This window comes from Ambystoma mexicanum, chromosome 4q, assembly GCF_040938575.1.
Source record: "Ambystoma mexicanum isolate Mex_15411 chromosome 4q, UKY_AmexF1_1, whole genome shotgun sequence".
NCBI classification, from domain to species: domain Eukaryota; kingdom Metazoa; phylum Chordata; class Amphibia; order Caudata; family Ambystomatidae; genus Ambystoma; species Ambystoma mexicanum.
The window spans coordinates 287,166,096-287,186,261 of NC_090928.1; positions in this window are offsets into that span (position 1 = coordinate 287,166,096).

Sequence of the window (20,166 nt, forward strand, 5' to 3'; positions counted from 1 at the left end):
GACATAGTTGTGGACCACCCCAAAGGCGTACTGACTGTCAGTATATATGTTTACACTAAGGTTTTTGAAATTTCGCTTGCTCTGGTCAAGGCTATTATTTCTGCAGCCTGTGCTGAGTTATGCAGGATTTGTTTCCTTTCTACAATGGTTCTCAATGTGGTAATGGTGTAAGCAGCAGTTGATGTGCCATTGGGTAATTTAAAACGAGAGCCATCTGGCTCTTTCAGGGGTGTGTCTATTAAATCAATGCTTCCTTTTGTTTCTTGCTCCGTTATAATTAAGCAGGCATGTAACAATCTCTCCTCTCTTTTCCCTTCACTTGGGAGAGGCAATAATTCAGCCGGATTCAAAGAGCAACATCTCTTAATTTGGATATGCTGTGCAAATAAGATCAGTTTGTATCTTGTTAATCAGGCAGAAGTGAGATGATGCGCCTTTGTTCTATTCATTAGAACGTCTACTGAATGGGGTACCATCACGGTTAAAGAGTGACCTAAAACCATCCCCTCGGTTTGTTTTACTGACACGACAGCAGCAGCTACACCTCGCAAGCAGGGTGGCAAAGCACATGCAACAGGATCCAATGTGGAAGAAAAATAACCGCACAGTCAATTCTTCCCCCCGTGTTCCTGAGTCAAAACAGCCAAAGCACATCCATCCCTCTCATGTACGAACAACATAAAACACTTTTCATAATTTAGCGTGCCCAAAACTGGAGCTGAGCATAGTGCAGCTCTGAGCAGGTCAAAAGCCTATTGACAGTCCATGTTTCATGGCAAAGGTAAGGTAACATCCTTCTTTGGCAGTGCCACTATGGGTTTTACAATTATCACAAAATATCCACTGTCTACAGTATGAAGCCATGATGATTAAAGCTCTGACTTCCTTTTGCATGTTTGGACTAGGCATACCAGAGATGCTTTCTATACGTTCTGGTGTCAATCTCCTTCCCTCCTTCGATAGGAGGTAGTTCAAATAGGCCACCTTCTCTCGACAATACTGGAATTTCTTCAGTGATGACTTGTGTCCATCTGCCGCTAAATGCGGCAATAACAAGACAGTTCCCTCCTTGCAAATTTCTTCCAAGTCTGCTGCTATAAGCAGGTCGTCAATTTACTGCAACAAAATGCAACCTGTCTGTAATGCAAGCATATCGAGCTGTTCTTTTAATGCTCTACTGTAAATACTTGGGCTTTCAGTATAACCTTGCGGAATTCGAGTGAATGTGAATGAGCATCCTCCTAACATGAACACAAATAAGTATCCACTGTCTATATGTACAGGATTTCTAAAAAATGCATTCTTCAAGTTAATTACACTGAAATGTCATGCAGAGGCTGGAATCATGGCCAGAATTGTGGTGACATCGGGGACTAGTGGGAATTGTGGAGCAACAATTTTGTTTATCATGCGTAAATCAATTATAAAATGGTACAGAATGTCATTACCCCCTTTCTTGTAGACTGGAAGAATTAGGCTATTGTAAACACTTCCTGATATTTCTTCAATTACATTTCTATCTATCAAATCTGATACAATGCTCTTCAGGGCATGCTCACCTTCGATCGAGATTTTGTATTACGGAATGTGTGGTAATGTAATGCCTTCTTTCAAATCAACTTTTACTGGTTCTATTTTTAGAATACCTACATCGTTGTCATTTCCTGCCCATAAGCTATTTGGTACTTGACTAAATTCAGTTGGCAAGGGGAAAGACATGAATTGGGACACAGGAGTTTGTTGTGGTGAAATCGTCAAGTACACTCCATCAGGGGAACAATTAATTACTGCTTTCAGTTTCTTCAACAGATTCAATCCCAACAAGTTCTCGCCGCAATTTTTCATTAAAAGAAATAGACAAGATTCAGTGAATGGACCTAAGGTGACTGGCACTGGTTGTGAGACTGCATTAATTACTGGTGTACCTGAAAACCCTACTGAAACATTGCTATGCCCTGACAGTGGTATATCTGGAACCTGCTGATGATCAATTGAGCATTTCTGTGCACCTGTGTCAAATAGAAAAGTATGCTCCCTATTCCCAACTTTCATTTCTACATAGGGCCCTTTCTGATTAACGGGATTAGAAACTGGTTCCAAACCCTGCTTCGGGCTGTCCTAGGGGAACATTACATCATCAGATGTAAAGTCTCCAGAATAATATGCATTAGAGGGATTATTAAACACATTTGCACCATTTACTGAATTCTGTCGCTGGTTCTAATTAACCTGGTTATCTTGAAAGTGTGCACGAGATGGCTTCGGTTAAGACCCCCTATTCCTGGGTGACCTCTAAGCGGTCTTCTCAAAATGGTCCCATTCGATTGCCGTAAATGTGGGCATTGTGCTCTCCAATGGTCTTCTTGTCTGCAATAGGCAAATTGATTTATACCTATCGGACCCCCATGTATGGTGGATGCTAATGCAAATTAAACTCTTGAAAGAGCATTCCCACCGCCTCTATTTCCTCTGGCTACCTGTTGTTGCAATACTCTAGTTTTCAAGTCTCCCTTTTTCCTTACTTCCTTATCTTTTTCTGAATTCACTCGATTTTCATAATATTGGGCCATGTGTAATACTTCAGATTGTGACTTAGCTTGCCATGCACTTTCAGATGTCATTATTAATGTCTGAATCTCTGGTAGCAATCCTCGCACACATTTATTAACAATCTCTTCCCAGGTTCAATACTTAGATCCTGACCACTAAAGTCTGCAAATACTTCCTCAAATCGGTTAAAGAATTCCGTCGTTCCTTCCGATTTACCTTGTAAACAAGCAGTTAATATATCCCAAACAATTTTCTTTTCGGGTACTAAAGTTTTCAATTTTGATACTATCCATGAGGGCAGAGTCCAGGTGACTTGCAGAGGTTTCTCTCCAGCCTTTCTCTCACTATCAATTCTAATCAAGTTCTTCCATGTATCGCCTAGCAATGGTGCATCATTTATACTTCTAATTTGTTTCCATATATCAGCAGGAAGAATCACAGGGAACAATAAATCAATATCACTCAATGTAAAAACAGATGAATTTAACACAGATTCAATATCCTTATAGAAACCAGCAGGATTCTTTCTCATATCAGGGACTGTCTGTTTTATAGTATTCACTTCTTATCTAGAAAAGGGGACATGTACAAACTGTGCAATATAATGGGCTTCTACCGTACGTGCTGGAGTCTGTCCTACATCAGGAATTTCAACCTTCGGAACAAACATAGGAGGCACCTCCCTCATGGATAACTGCAAAGTAGGGGGCTCTGAATCTGAGCGTCTATTAAGTAACAGAACTAAATCAAGGGACAAAGGAGCAGTTTCTGTGTCAGTCAAAAATGATCTTTTATAAACCGTCATTAAATCAGCCGGACAGCAAACTATCTTTTTCATATTCTGCCAGTAAGATAGCTCAGCGGGTTGAGCGCTTGCTGCTGTGATCTGAGCGTGATCTGCAGGTCGCAGGTTCGAATCCCAACAAGGCCAACTCAGCCTTTCATCCTTCCGAGGTCGATAAATGAGTACCAATTTCGGTTGGGTGATATTGTATGTAAATATGTGCTCTGTAAAGCGCTTTGGATTAAAGCGGTATATAAATAACACATCATTATCATCATTATATATTCATCCTGTAAATATTCCACCATAACCTGTAATACTTTTCTCTGCATTTCTGGCAAATATTTACTAAATGTATCGTGCACCTCAATCAGGGAAAGGGTAGCGTCCGTGATCCATCTAAGCGCATCTCGTGTGCAAATACGCACCTCCTTACTAACAAGTTTCAATGGCGGAAGAAATCGTTTCAGGACATATGACATGTGGCTCATGCTTATTCATTATATCTTCATGCAATCTATCAAGTTCTCATTTAAACACAAATATACGTTATACATGCTCTCGTATTTTCGCTGCACTATCTCGTGAATGGGAAAGGACAATCAAATCACGTAGCTCTTGCAGTACAATTCGATCAGTAAAATCACTCCATACTTTAACAAGATATTCACCATATATTCTAACAATGCCTGTTGTTCGCCACTACCTCTATGATCGGATATGGAGCTTTGTACGGCCATTTAATTTCCATCATCAATATATGTCTCAACCCACTGTCTCAGTTCTTCTTTCCTTTCTTTACTAATCGCACAGCGAGTCAGTCTAATACTTCCTTTTTCAGGCCCTACTGATGCAGAACTGCTAGCTAAGACATATAACTCATGCTCTGTAGGAGGCAGAGGAAATTATGACATTGGTGCAGATGGGATGGTCTCTGCAGGTGCAGCTGCAAGCGTGAGAATAGCGGAAGGAGGGTATACATAGGGAGGCGTTGCAACTGGGTCAGTACCCGGATGTTCATTTCTTCACTCATTCAATATCTTATTTATCAATTCATCTGATGTATGCAAATCTTGTGAAGGGCACATTTTCTGTATTTCTAATTGGAAGGCCCTATCCATGCTTCGAGTGGCTTCTGTCTGCTTCTGTTGATCATGCACTAGCGCTTTCTCTGAATTTGTCATGTGCCTACGTGCGTGTTTCTCTCTACTTTTCAAGCGCTGGTTCGCTTCCTTTCTCCAGTCGTCTAATGCTGCAGGTCTGGCCTTCTTTCACAGCAATACTGATTCTAAATGTTCTATTCGCGCTAACTCAAAGCTCCCATTAATCGGCCACTGAAGGTCTGATATACGTCTGGTCTGCCTATGCCAAAAAGCATTAAATACAATGGCCTCAACACTGTACTTAACATACATTTCAAACGCCGGCGACCCTTCGGGTAGCGCGACCTGGCGGGTTTCCAAAGATTGTCTACCACAATGGAAAAATCTCATTAGGCAGGAAGACAATTTCCCAGGCATGGTTAACTCTTACCGAGCCTACCTGGGTGTTTGTACTTGCAAATGCAACACTCAACCAATTTCAGGACGTTTAAGAATCAGATCGGGGTATGACTCACCTGATCAATCAATTTGTCTCTCAGGACGAAATTCGCCCATATACAGATGCAACCAAGAATCGTCTCGACCAGCGTGTCCGGCTCAATCTGCCTCGATTCCAGGAAACTCGCCTTGATGCTCTCTGGGCACCACTCGTTGATCAGGGATTGGCTGTGTACAGATCTGCAAAGGAGTCTCTAATCACTTCTGCAGGGGCGCCCCGAACACCTTCCGATCCAGGTCTGACAGCTTCGTCCTCGACTCGTCCTTGCCTTCAACGTACGCAATGGAGTATCACATGGAGGGTCCCTATTCGGACGCCATATTTGTAAGACCATATATGGAATAAAGGCACGATAACCATATACTAATGACACGCCAATCGTGAGGTTCCAAACAAGTCTGGTTTATTCAGAGTATCTCGATCAGCAATCGGGTCTCAATACCTCACAACATGTGCTCACAAACACTGTGAGAGGAGAGAGAGCGAGCCGTCGACAAAACAGTAGTATATATACATAATACATCATCATTTAACAGCATTATTTGGTCCACCCATATACATGATGTGCAAGCAAGGGTTCAGTAATTGACAGTTAGGCACGTAACTTCATTCAGTCTAAACATTTGGTATTTCTAGCTGAGGTTTGCAGAGACAGCTTACTGGTTTTGGGGAACACAGGGCACTGGCACGGGGAAGGATATCATGCTCTAGCAGGGAGATATTCTAGCAATGTTATCTGGTTGCTGCGCTCCTGGGCTAAGGGTCAGAAAGTTCTGAAGCAGAGAAATACCATCCTCCATGAAGGAGCACCATTAGTTGCATATAATTCTCATTTAACTGCCTTTTACAACAGCATTTGCAAGACAGGCTAGCACCTGGGCTTCTGATTAACCGCGGCTCTTGTACAGCTTCAAGGCTTTACCGAATAACAAAACAATTTTTTTCTGCAGGGTTTCCCATTCCTATCCACGTTTGTATTCCGATTTCAAGCTATGGCCTCACACCATGTATGGGTCTGTAGCACAGAATATGTTTTGCAAAGCATTACAAGAAAAATAAAATGGCGGACAATTACAATATGGATTCCCACTGGCCACATTCAGGCTTAATGATTCATGGTGTTCTTTATATGATGCAATTTGATTACGGCCAACATGCATAACGTGTCATTTGGGCTGTGCGATTACATTGCAGTTTAGCAGGAGGGGAGAGGAGACAGAGGCAAGACATAGACAAAGATCTTTCTAGACCAGGTGACATTGATATCACAAAAGTGGAAAGGGAGAGGGGAAGGGTAAAAAGTGCAGGGGGAAAAGGGGAGGGGACAGTGCTGTGCATATGATACACAGTCGAAATAAAGAAAGAAAGACAATAAGTAAAAAGTGCGGCTAGCTGGGCGAAAGTACAAGGGTAAGTGCAGACATCAGGTGTCAATTGCTGGTTGGGGGCTGTAGGTATACAGAAACAGTCCCTGAGTGGAAGTGTTGCTATGAATGCAGTGCAGTTGTGCAACTGGCGGGGAGGGGACCTGGGCCTGAGATAAGAGGGTAGCCAGGTTAGAGGGTAGCCAGCTAACCAGCACAGTTTCAGTTTCAGCCAGGATATCAGCAGGGGAGAGGAGGAGAGAAAGCATATAGAGATAGAGGAAAGGAGGGGAAAAAAAAGGTTGGACCTGGGAGGGTCAATCGGAGAGGAAAGAAGTCAGCCAAGCCATGGCCAGAGATGTTTCAGCAGAATGGCAGGGTTGACCCTGTCAAATGCAGAGTAGATATCGAGTAAAATGAAGACACGGGGAGAGTTGGAATCAAGGTTGGAGAGCATGTCTTCATGGATGTTCAGGAGAGCAGTTTTTCGTGAGTCCAGAGGAAGTATGGGAAGCATCCAGTTGGATATTAAAGCAGGGTATTAAATGGAGAAGCAGTTAGATAGGAGAGGCAGAGAGCACCATACAGTGGGTAGGGAGAGGAAAGAAAAACAATGGTATTGGAGGTTGCTGGGAAAAACGCAAGGGCTGGACACAGGGAGGGGGACACAGTTTGAAGCAAAACGCAGAGTCACACTGTATGTCAACATAGCAACAACAGTCACTTATTGCCAAAAACTTGATAAAGAGGATACATTAGAAAATGACATTTTGGATGCTATGGTGGGCTATGTAGAGCTATGGAGAACCCAAAGCAACACACACATCAAAAGACTGAAATAGTCTGTGAGTGTGTAAAAAGGTACCCATTTGCTGAGGTGTTTGAAAACATAATACACTGATAAAGCACAACATTCGAGAAGGTATGGGTTGACACAGGTCAGGCGATTGACCATTGCTATGAAAATCGTACCCACCTTTGGCCTTCAATGCCAGTGCCAAGCACCGCATATGTGGATGTGTTTTGGGTCTAGAAGACAATTTCACAGACACCAAGCCTCAGTCTACTGTTGACTGATGGCAAATATCCATTTGCCCATCAGTATTTCAGCACCCCAAATGGGCAGTGCAGCACTGATGTGCTAGGGTAATTCTATTTTCAAATATATCACCAATAGCAACCGCAGATATGTGTCTTATTGATCGAGGAGAAGTAATATCAATAAAGGGAAGGTAAAAGATATAGATTAATTAAACATACACCAAATTTAATCTGCATAATACATAATTTTTAATACTTTTTATAGCATTGAAATTGAGTGTAATACCATTCAATTGTTGATGTACAAAGTAAAAACATTGGGGTGGGGAACATAACATTTATATTGCGAAGTCATCTTTTCTACAAGTTCTGCTTTAGGTGGACAGGGCTCATTTGCAATGTTTTGTGGCATTGTATATGTCATAGGAACAAAATCAGGATCGATTCCATGAGTATACATGGCCAACACATTCAATGTCAAATCTTTCACAAATTCAAATTCCATTTCCTGGTATATTGGCTTGGCCACCCATTGTTTGCCTCGTTTTGAAAAGGCCATGAGGGAATGAAGAATCCCAAAGTTTCCTGCAGTTTTTGCTTGTTCCCTTCCAACGTTCTCGTTGTGTGCAAGTACAGCTAGTCTTGTCCTGGCCTCTATACCATGTATGCCGAAATGCAAACCTTTGGGCCTGTACTTTATGCACATATTATGGAACACCTCAGCGTCTCCAGCATGACGAATTCTGCTGGTCCCTTCAGGTCTCTGGAAAGCGTTTTATCATACACAATCTTCTCAAGAGCTTTGTTTGCAGGTGAACATGGCACCAACCACTTCTTATTGCGTTCCTGCTCCTTCAATAAAGATCTATGTGAACATTCGTGAAAATGGTTTTCTGTCCATGAGTGCACTTTGGAAAATTGGTGCATCATTGAACGCCATTTTTCAAGTAGAATTTCTACAGACCCATCGCAAGTTTTGGAGCTCCATCAAAGAGGGTTGCTGATACCACTTTAAAATATTTTCAGAACCCTATTTTCTACCAACAGCTGTTATTTTTTTATTGACTAATTTGGCAATGTACCAAACATCAAATTGTTGACAAATGTGTTGAAACTGCTCTTGCATGTCCTTGGCTATCAAAACATGCCTGTCAGTGGCTATCAGGTCAATTTGCATTCCCCTCGATTTAAGATGTTCGACAGATTTGATGAAACCATGTTTCTCCATGGTCTCCGAGCTCACAATTTATTTACTTTCCATGTCTTGAACATGGTATGTGAAATCCTGAGCTATCACACTGTCCGTTGCCAGCTATCCAGAAACGTTTGCCAGAGAATTTGCTTTCAATTGAGATTTGTTCAATTTTCAAGGCTTGACTAATAGCAGGGAATAAGAATTCCCTTTGATATTTGTAGTACTGGGTTTTAGCAAGGAACTCAACTCCCACGAATTGACAGGAACTGGAATTCTTACCAAAAGAAGGCCCGCTGAAATGCAAAGCTGCTGAACATGGTAAATTTCCAGCTGACACTCTGCCCAGCATCGGATGAGCGGACCATGAAAATGCTTATGGAGGTCGACACAGCTGACTTGGATCTTCAGGTTAGTGCCTTGTAATACACAAGACACATTCACCAATGGCTACCCACATATGTTCCCCCTCAATGTATGGACACATTTCAGAATCTGTACAATCTCTAGCAGGCAGCTGTTGAATACAATGTACTTTTTCTCCTTTAAGAGCCAATCGTCCGGCATGAATGTCGTTTGTGACTCGACTGTGGTGGACAAATCGCCCAAACTAGGCAAACTGTAGTCGAGATCTTTAGCAAGTTCCTCAATCAATTGCGTTGAAGCTTCAGTCTCCGTTAGTTCAGGTTGTGATATTTGAACACAGATTGGAGAAACAGTTAAAATCAAATGTTTCTTGGGTGGGACATTTTCGGCGGGTGTAGATTGTGTCAAGGGGTCTGCAAGGAATTGCAATGCTTCTTCATTGTATTCAGTTTCATCTTGTCGAGTCGTCACATAGTAGTAATGGTCCATGGGCACTTTGCAGGGTTTGGCAATCACATTCCATTCAGTTTCCGGCAATTGGGCATAAGCATCACGAGTCTACTTATTGACTTGACCAGGTGCGCCTCAAATATTAGTTGCTCCTTTGTGAAATCTGTTTGGCAAGCGACATCTTTGGTTTCATTTGTTGTCTGTGTCTTTATACTTCTCTTCCTTCTGGGCCTCTAAGAGATGTGTTGAAAGACATGCTCAATGTATAAGACACAAACAGCACATGCCACTTTAAAAACAAAAACGTATGAATAAAACATCAACCTAAAAACATCTACAAAACAAACTTGTTTGTTTGTTACCCTTGTTTTCTTTATTTTCTTTGAAACCATGGGATTCTCTTCTGGTCCGTGTGCCTCCTCTTCTAATTCAATAACTTGTGTACATTCCTTGGATTGAATATTCATTAAATAAAACAAGTCTATCATACTGTAAATTAAAATCTTTCTTCACACAGAGCACTTACTCACATAGCCTTGAATACAGTGTACATTATTTAGTCATAATCTACATTTTAGATTTCACCTGAATAACCTTCCAAGATGTCACATGTACTTGATTAAAGATCACTGTGCAGAACATACTGAGTGTAATGTTGCCCTCAAACTTTTATTAAAATGTATTCTGCATTAGTGAGGAAGTGTAACATTAGAACTGAAATCAGAAAAGTTTGAAACAGTGCACGGTCACATCGATTTCACTCTCTAATAATATCCTTTGTAGGATTTACTTTCATTCTTACAAGGGAACTTTAAGTACGTTTACCTCATACTCTAGACAAGTTGCAATGGAGGAAGTGATTGTACTTGAAGTTCCAGCATCCCCCTGTAACACAGTACTTGTTTTAGTATGGATGAAAACAGAGAAATGGAACTTTGACAAACAGATGCAGACAATGGTACATATAGAGAGAAACCCATACATGCCACTTAGTGTTACTAACTGAAAGCACACATAAACATTTTCATTGTATTTCAAATTTCAACATAACACATTCTCGTAAAGGACACGTACAATAAAATTACTTGATAGGCAAGCGAACTTGATGTTGACTCTAGAAAAGAAATTGATACAGAATATTGCTCCTTCATTTTCCGTGCATTCTCATAAAGTGGTACAAGGGAAAATTAAAGTTCTATTAGATATGAGGGCAGATTCAACACTCGAGAATATCAGTTTGTGCATGTCGGTAGGACTCACCATTGCGATACTGGACTTTTCGATGGTTTTGTCACTTGTGAGGGTCTGTCTTTCCATCACTGTGCTCTACAAAAAAAAGGGACCTGTCAAGCAACCGATTATGAAAACATTATGCGACTTTTAAAGGTTGTTATGGCATTGTTTTATAATGGTCATAATTGCTTGATTTATTAGAGGCTCAAGAAAGTGGGGAGCGATGTAGCATTGAGAAATCGAGTATAGTAAAAATTCAATACAATCTGGTAGCTATGGAAACTTTAGTAAGACACTTTTGAAGTAAATATACACTGAAAGCTCAAATCCGTTCATGAGGTTACCATTCCGGTACCTTACCATATTTAGATTGAGAGATCATAGATAGTGCTTATTTATGCAGCCCATCGTCCGAAATAACAACAGACACAGCTAATTCATCATGCAGGACACACCTGAGGCAGCTTGCTCATAAATTCAGTTGGAATTGCATTTTGAAGCAATTTACAAAGAATTCAGAGTCAACGTGTTTTTGTGTACTTGGATTTTTCGTACATATCATCGGTAAAGTGCCACAATATTTAACCCATGTTCTTATTAAATTGATATCCTTAGGGTATGTATCCAGGACCGTGTCCAGAATTTTTCCATGGCTCATAGATGGGCAACCGAGAACCATGCAATCAGGAATTCTTGAAAAGTCTGTAAGATCTATATACAAATATATAAAAAATAAAAAATAATACTCTATGCATGTGATTGATGTAAGTACATTACAGCTCTTTTTGCAATATTTGTTTTAGTCAAAGAAGGAAAACCTGTGTAACCTTGTTGAATGAACACGCCGAAAACTGTCTTACAGAATTTATTGTTATATCGCAAATCGTGACGTGTTAATCGTCAGTTGAATGTACTTTTAGGCATAAAAAGGGAGCATGTTTAAAAATATGAACCATGAACGATTCCATTCTTTTACAATCTATTGCAATGAACATTGATGCAATGTGCTATTTTTCAAAAAACTTAAAACATTAGACAATGGTGAAGTCATTGAGTAAAATTAACATTACAATGCTGAGTACAATAGGTGGAAATAGAAAAATAATTGAGCACAGTAATCGATGAATATAGAGAAGTAAATTGGTGGCCTACCACCCTTATCTGGACAAAAAATTGTCTTTTCCCATCCTCCCAAACCCCTTGCCAGCACATGGCCACAGATGCAAACTGCCATTGACACTGGAGGGGGGATGGATAGGCTTTAGGTGAGAGTAAAAGGGCCAGAACACCGCTGAAGGGAGACACACTTATGTGGATTGCCGGGGCAAGGTCTTGAAGAGGGGAGCCTCGAGACACTGAGTCTGGGGAGGCCATGAGAACAATGGTGACCGTGTAGAAGAACCCTTTTGAAGTGCACAAGCTGTTTGGGACCTTGGCCTGACTGTTCACACCCACTTAGCCCCATTGCGAGCGCATGGTCACAGGTGCAAACTGCCATTGATACTGAAGGGGGGATGGATAGGCATGAGGCGAGAGCAAAAGGGCCGGAACACCACAGAAGGGAGACACAATTATTCGGATTGCCAGGTTGGGGTCTTGCAGAGGGGATCCTGGAGACAGTGGGTCTGAGGAGGCCATGAATACAATGGTGACCATGCAGAAGAAACCTTTTGAAGTGTACATGCTGTTTGGCACCTTGGCCGTTCACACCCAGCCAGCCCTACTGTGAGCCCAAGCCCTAGTATGACAAGTCCACACAGACCAAGAAGAATCCTAACCCATGACTACATACTCAACCCGAGAAGATTGAGCAATGAGGCTCAAGCCTTGGTATCCAAAAATCACTGCTGATGGATGAAAGAAGCACTGGATCTGGGGAGACCATGAGAACAATGGTCACCATTGTTGGTAAGGAGACAATCCTTGCCCTCCACCCTTGCGTCACTCTAGAAACATGCCATATGTAATAACGTAGGGGGAGGCATAGCCACCCCGGTGGCATTCTGTTGCACCACAGCCCATAGAAAATAACCCATACTTTATAGCCACCAGCTCAGCCATTAGAAACCATTTTGAACTAGTCCCAATGCCATCTTTACTACCAGGCCCGAAAATCCATCTCTATGTAGAAATACAGCTCTCATCCATCATCCCCAGCACCTCACACAGCCAGCCCACACCAACGCCTCCCCCTGGCCAGCTCTGCGCAAGCCCTGTTCTCACGAAGCCAGCCATGTCTTGTCACAATCCTGTAGTATGATTTCCGAAAGAATGTGCTCTGCGAAGAGCGTGAGAGAGTGAGAAGTCAAAAGCCAAGTGCCCATTCATCTCCACTAAACTGCCCATACCCTCTCAACCACCACCCCGTCAGTCCAGAGCCCACCAGCTCTGACCCCCCAGTTCTTTTCCTGGTGAAACCCATCTGACCCATCAGCGCCCTGATCACTCCAGGACCCCCACCACAGCCCTAATCCTGTGTGGCAATACATTTTCACAAAAAACAACAAACGTCTACCTATCTTATGAGGACCCAAGCGGGCCAGATGGTAGATCAAACCTTTGGGGTCGGCACCTGGGTGCAGAGTTTGCAATTTCAAAGAGAATCCAAAAGTGTAAGGGTTAGAATGCCACTCATGCGACCTGATGACCCCTATTCATGCAAGATTTTATGTGTGCCATTATTTCTGCATTATCAGATCCTGTTGTTTAGTTTAGTTAGAAAGATGTGTGCTCACTTTCCCTGACCACCACACCGCGGAGATGAGCCCAGCTAACCCAAGTGTGCCAAGAGCAATGGAGAGACGTCAGCCAATTATCATCTTGTTTGACATGTAGTATCAATTGTTCCGCAGGCCCCTCACCAATGCAATGCTAGAATGTGCACCCTATTCATGATGTCATCAGTGATGCTGGTATATTAATAGTGGAGGGGGGCTGGATGGGCATGAGGCGAGCGCAAAAGACCCGGAACACTGCTGAAGGTAGACACACTTATGTGGATTGGTGAGGTGGGGTTTGCAGAGTGGAGCCTGGAGACACTGGTTTTGGGGAGGCCATGAGAACAATGGTCACCTTGCAGAAGATCCCTTTTGAAGAGTACTTGGTGTTTAGCATGTTGGCCGTTCCCAACCATCCAGTACCAGAGAGGGGTATAATGGTGGGGGGATGGCTTGTTGCGGGCGTTGTGAGCGCAAAAGGGCACCAACCATTCTTTCATGTCCCTCATAAATGAGTTCGCGTGTTCTTGATTCACTGAAAAATTGAAACAACTATTTGTATATGCTCATTTGGTTTTTATTTGGTTTGGTGATGTTGATGGCACAAACAAACTACAAATTGTATACTTGAGGTTGCAGCACAGTGTGTGAAAATCCGCTGTACTGTCCACTGTCACTGGGGAATTTGGCACAAATGGCTCCAACGACACAGGTGGGTATTACTCATCGAACGCGGAATCCAAGCCTCCCATAAAGCTACCATGTACACGAACGGTAGGCCACCAGCCTGTACCACCTGTGGAAGAGAAACGAACATACTGTAATTGAATGAACCATATAAGTGTACCACCATTACTTGAATATGCATCCTGAATTCTATGGCATAGTTGCCCTTACAAAAGTTACTTCATGGATAAATGAACTTGGGCTTTGAAGTCGAGACACATTATAAATGTGAATACGCATTCAATCCATAAAAATGTTTGTTTGAAAAACATGAAATGTTAGTAATCTTAGTGGTCAAAATAACATCACACCTAGAGTACAATTACTCATTACTTGGATTGAGAGGGCAAATTGTTGTTCGAGGTTCATGCATAAGCACAATATTAATCCTCAACACAGACCTTTTGAGGCAGGCTGCCCTGAAGTCATGCAGCTCGGTAATGCATAGCAGTGGTGTGTCTTCTGATATGTAGGCCGAGCATCCAGAGTTTTCTTTGCAGCAGCAGTTCTCCACCTTGGTTGGCATGACCTCACAGCGATTGAAGGTGCACCAGGTGGAAACGTCTTGCATGTGACTAGGCTCAGGCTCATGCTCCGGTGATTCATCTTCTCAACTATTGTTCGATTCCCCATGGTTTCTGCATATTTGTCTTTCAATGACTTCCTCCTTGCAATACTCTGACTCGTACTCGTAGGGCTGTATTGTTGCCATTTTATGACACATTTTTTAATAACACAGAAGTAACGATTCAAATCAATAGTAATGCTAGTGTAAGTATCTGGTTACATGGGCTTTGCGCTAGGAAAGTAGCTGAACAGAGCAGAAACTAGTCACAGGCAATCCAAAAAAAAGACAGTGAAATAATTGAAAAAGCAACTCTGATGTTGTCTGATCAGAAGGGGCCTGTTTATACTTATTGAGGGAAGAGGCGTCCAGCCATTTCCATGGAGAGACGTCAATAGCTTGCGCACAGAGAACCTTGACACAAGACGTGCATTGGCTTTGTACAAAGGGACGTAAGCGTCTAATGATGTCAGATTCAGTGGCGGGTGATATGATTTACTGCCACAAGGGCACTCAAACTTAGGGCAATGCAGCAACTGATAAGATTAGAGCAAGATGGCTGTGCCAGACCCATTGTTATTGCATGTGTAAAAGTGAGGAAAATTAAGGTAAGGTGCATAGGAATGTTTTTTACGATTGATCACAGTATGCTGAAAAACACATGCCCGAACGATCAGGACAATAACATTTTTAAGCGCACTTTCCCTTTAAAACTCACTGTATGCCTGTATGTAAGCACATATTCACACCAAAACCCTCGAATTAAAAGTATACTTAAGACTCTTTGGAAATTATGACATCTGGATCCTATGTTGCCCAATTTTTCCCAAAGTTGCCTTACTTTGCATACCATAAAAGTCAGTCAATAAGTGATTCAGTAATCAGAACGGATATCAACACTAACAAATAAGGAAAAACACTTCATAGGAACAATACCAAGCAATATTTGTCAACATTTTCACTGTATAGCTAAAGGCAACTCAATAGAATCATCCTTATAGAGGCAGAACAATTCCCCTTCAAAATTTCACAACTAGTGATTACACTAAATGTGTCTATGGCATCAAGTGCCATTGTGGCATTTGTTACGTAGGTATCACCACACGTAAAGCCAAGATGCGTTGGACAGAACACAAGTGCAACATAAGAACAAATGTTGAACAAGCAGCTCTTAAAGCAAATGCAATCACACAAGAATCTAGTTTAACAACCAAAGTGAAAGAGTCCAAATCTGATCTGGTGTATGTAACAACTGATTCACACCAAAGCCCTTGGATTAAAATGATACTTAAGTATCATTGTAAATTATTACATCTGGGTCCTATGATTGTCCAATTGTTCCCAACGTTGCCTACCTTTGCATACCGTACGAGTCAGTCAATACAGGATTCAGAAACCAGAGCAGATATCAACACACCAAAAAATAAGGAAAAACAATTCAAAGGAACAATGCCATGCAACAATTATCAACATTTTCCCTGTATAATTAAAGGCAACTCAATTAATCACCCTTATAGAGGCAGAGCGATTCCCCCTGACCATTCCACGACTTGTGATTCCACCAACGTTGTCTATGGAATCAAGTTCCCTTGTGGCATGTTTTACATAGGTATCACTACATGTAAAGCCAAGACGCTTTGGACGGAACACAAGTCCAACATTAGAAGGAGATCTGATAAATTTCCATTATCACAACATTTCATCAAGTTACACCACAACATTGCACAAATGCAAGTAATGCAAGTGAAGCCATAAAGGCATGATGGAGATTTAGTCAGAATGCTGCTCCAAAAATAAATTGCATGTATTGAATGACTAGACAGCCTAACACCATGTAGTATGAACACAGAATTTGATCTTGCTTGTTATCTTTAGAGCTTGTGTTATGATCAATAGATGGTGTATTTAATTGGTCACTTAGACTGCAGCCTTTTAAGAAACCCAAATGTATGTTTAAATATAAGTACATTTTTCATCTTTTTCACCATGTTAAGCCTTACTTCTACATACTTAAACAGCCAATATTATGTGACAATAATGCAATTTTGGACTCATCATCCTAAATATATGTCATGGAATGTACAATTATTCAAATTTTGCTTAAACACCTAATGATGAGTGGGTGCTATTATGTGTCTCAGCGCAAGGTAATGCAAGGATTTACATCCAGGTTACTTTGATGCATAACAATATTGAAATAGAATCACAAGTTCATTTTGGCAAATTCCGAGGTACACTGCAGAGTTACACTTTCTAATAGTGTTCTTATTCTGAGTATTTTAAGCAATAATGCATGCAGGTGACTACATCTTCTAGACACACTTGTAATGATACTAAATCAATTGTCTGTTATTATATTTGTTTTCAATCTTACATTACCAGTTAATACTGCACGTTTACATTTTGCAGCACTAGATCTGATATTGTATTTCGGTACTCTACTTTTAACTGGTAACATGAGTTTACCTTACTAAAAGTTTCAGTTGGATAGGCATATTACTGACTGAGTAGGTGTTTGAATTTGCCAGTGAACCTCTCTTATAATTAAGATCAAAGGTAGTTTGAAACCAGCCGAGAGACGTGAAAGTTGAAGAACACGTTCCTGGTGTAGGACCAGCAGCATCGCAATACTAGTTATTACAATTATATTCAAGACAAGACTACGTGATGTTGGCTATGGGACGCACGGGGTTCAAGTGATTGTGTTTACATATTGAGGGACGAGTAAAGGACCGGAGGCTGCTAGTGAGCTGGCTTCCATCCTGTTCTCATCCTTCCACATTAACTTACGAGGTAAGAAGTGATAAGATATAGTGGGGAGATTTCCACACAAACAATATACATCCCGAGCAGCACAATGGCAGTAATACACAAATCTCAGTCTCTTGCAGAACCGTTACATGTCTTTACCAAAGAAAATATACATGAGAGCATGTTTTACCAAACACTTTTACCGCAAAGAGTTTCAGTATATAAACACTTTTCATTTTTTTAATGTTGAAATCGGTAAATACAGTTTTTGTAAAAAACAATCAGCAAAACATACATAAAGTAGAGGGAGCTGTCCAGTGTTGAACTAGATTGCATACAGTAACAATCTAGTTCAGCACTGGACAGCTCCCTCTGAATTGTGTAGTGTCAGCAAGTAATTTCAGCATTGGACTGCGCCCAATGACTGCATACAGTCATCAATGAAGTTCAGCACTGGACAGCACCAGAGACAACCCCATCAACCTGTAAACCAAATGCATTTTCTATTTTTATTTTTATTGGGGGCTCCCCGCTCCAAATTCCCATTTTGAACCCTTACAAATACCTCAAACATTACCTTACCCCACCCAAAAATACATTTACATTTAATGTTAATACAGTAAAAAACAGTGCACAAATTACAATGGTTTCAACGTTAGAAACTTCAATGAAAGATTTGCTTAGTGAAAAATACATTCAATGAAAAGTTGGAAAATTAATTTGGTGAAAAGATTTTATACCTTGCAGGACCACGATTCATGATAGGATAAACGCAATTCAGGAAGTCTTATGAATACACTGTGTTCCAATACATGTAAGTTGACTTGTTTACAACCATTATGTTTCACATTAACTACATTAACTTTGTGGAAAAAAATCAGAGTCTGACTACATTATGATTCATATTACATTTCAGATTTACTTTGATCACCCTTGCTCACAGTGAAAACAGAAGAGTGAGTAGTTGTTAAACCTTTTAATTAAGTTTGATTGGATATGCACTGATTTACATAGTGGTGCCCTTTGAGAACACGTTTAGTTAATCAAATATTATTTTTTTTTAATTTCATTAGTTCATCCATATTGAAGACTTATCATTAGTGGCAGATCATATTCAGATTGTTGTGTCCAGAGCACAAAATTGACAGAGGAAGGTCAGTACATCCAAATGAGATGTTCCATTCAGTGTGAATAACATTCCCCTTATAATTGAGATTCAGGTTCTAGCTAATTATATTGTATTATTTTGGGAAGACAATGGGCCTCATTAGGACCCAGGCGGTAAGGGGTTTACGGCGGCGTAAACAGCGCCCACCCTTACCGCCTGATTCCGAGGTCCCTTAGCGCCATGGAGGATTTAACACCTGCTTTTAGCAGGTGTTAAAATCCATGGCGCTAAGGGACCTTGTTGTTAATTACGCCACCGTAATTTACGGTGGCGTAATTAACGCCTTCCCCACTCCCACTATGCCCTATGGGGCAAAAATGGGAATGGGGAAGGGTAAATGGGGATTGGGGACTTACCGCCCCGCCAACCTCGGAATGGGGCGGTAAGTCCGCCAACCACCATGGCGTAAACATAGTTTACGCCATGGTGGTAAAGGTACGACACAGGCGGTAACTTACCGCCTGGGTTGTAATGAGGCCCAATGAGTTCAATCACCTGATGAAGGGTGAGTAATATTCTCGAAACTCATAGTGGTGACAGGAATCTCATCTTTGCAAACAATATACAGTGAATAATTAGGAGACTACTCCTGTGCAATAGAAAATATGTGGTAATTGTTGCAGATTCTAATCCAATTGTGTTAACACATGTGAAGCATCTGCACAGTAGTAGTTTTTGAATTATTTTGTGAAATTATAGATACAATCGTTGATTTTTTTAACCAAATATTTGTGAAAACTTGTTTTGATTACATTACAATTTAAATTGCTAATACAACTCTGGCCAGAAATATATTTGAGACTTTCCCCAAAAGAGTGCCTTGGTATTTCCTTGACTAATTTCAAGGACCACTCCTTTTCCCTACCTCCTCATACTACTCATCTGCTGCTGCCTGGAAGAGTGTAAGCTGCCTAGGCACCCCATCTGACTGGATGAAACTTGTCATGGGTGGGGGTACAGCACCTTCACTGGCCTGAAGTGTGTGTTTCCCTACAATGCCTGTACCTGTGTTGATGCCTGGGCAGGCTCAGTTACCACCTCAAGTGGCGTACTTGCGACTTGCACCACAGGCAGGGGCACGTATGTACAACCAGACTGGGTGTCCACCTCGGTCACAAGGAGGGCGTCGGTCTAGGTGGAGGCATCCAAAAAGGTGGTCAGTACAGCAGCAGATGGCCCAGGGACAGGAGGTTGTGCAGAAACCTCCATGGTGGACTGCACATCCTCATGTCTCTGGGCAAGGGGTGCAAACTGAACACCCTCCTGGATAGCCCCACCGGACCCTGTGGGCTGGACTGAATTAACCTCTCCTTCACCTCCTCTGCCATCATCCCTTATGACTCCCTTAATTGCAGCTCTGTTTTGGCACCCTGTTTGACAGCCACTAAGGTGACCCCTGCCACAATCTCCTCCTGGGACTTGCCGCCAACAGCCACGTCTAATGGTACTGGCACTCCCCCAGTCAATTCCCCCTCAGGAGAGGTGGTGTCAATAGTAGCTGGCTGGGGTGTGTGCCTGGGTCTGGTGGCCCGGTCCCTGCCCTTCCACTCCACAGCATGCCTAAGCCCTTTTCATGAGCTACAGCAAATTTGGTAAATGGGACAAAGAACATTGACATCAGTCAACAGTGTCAATGCATGTGTGGCATACACAACAT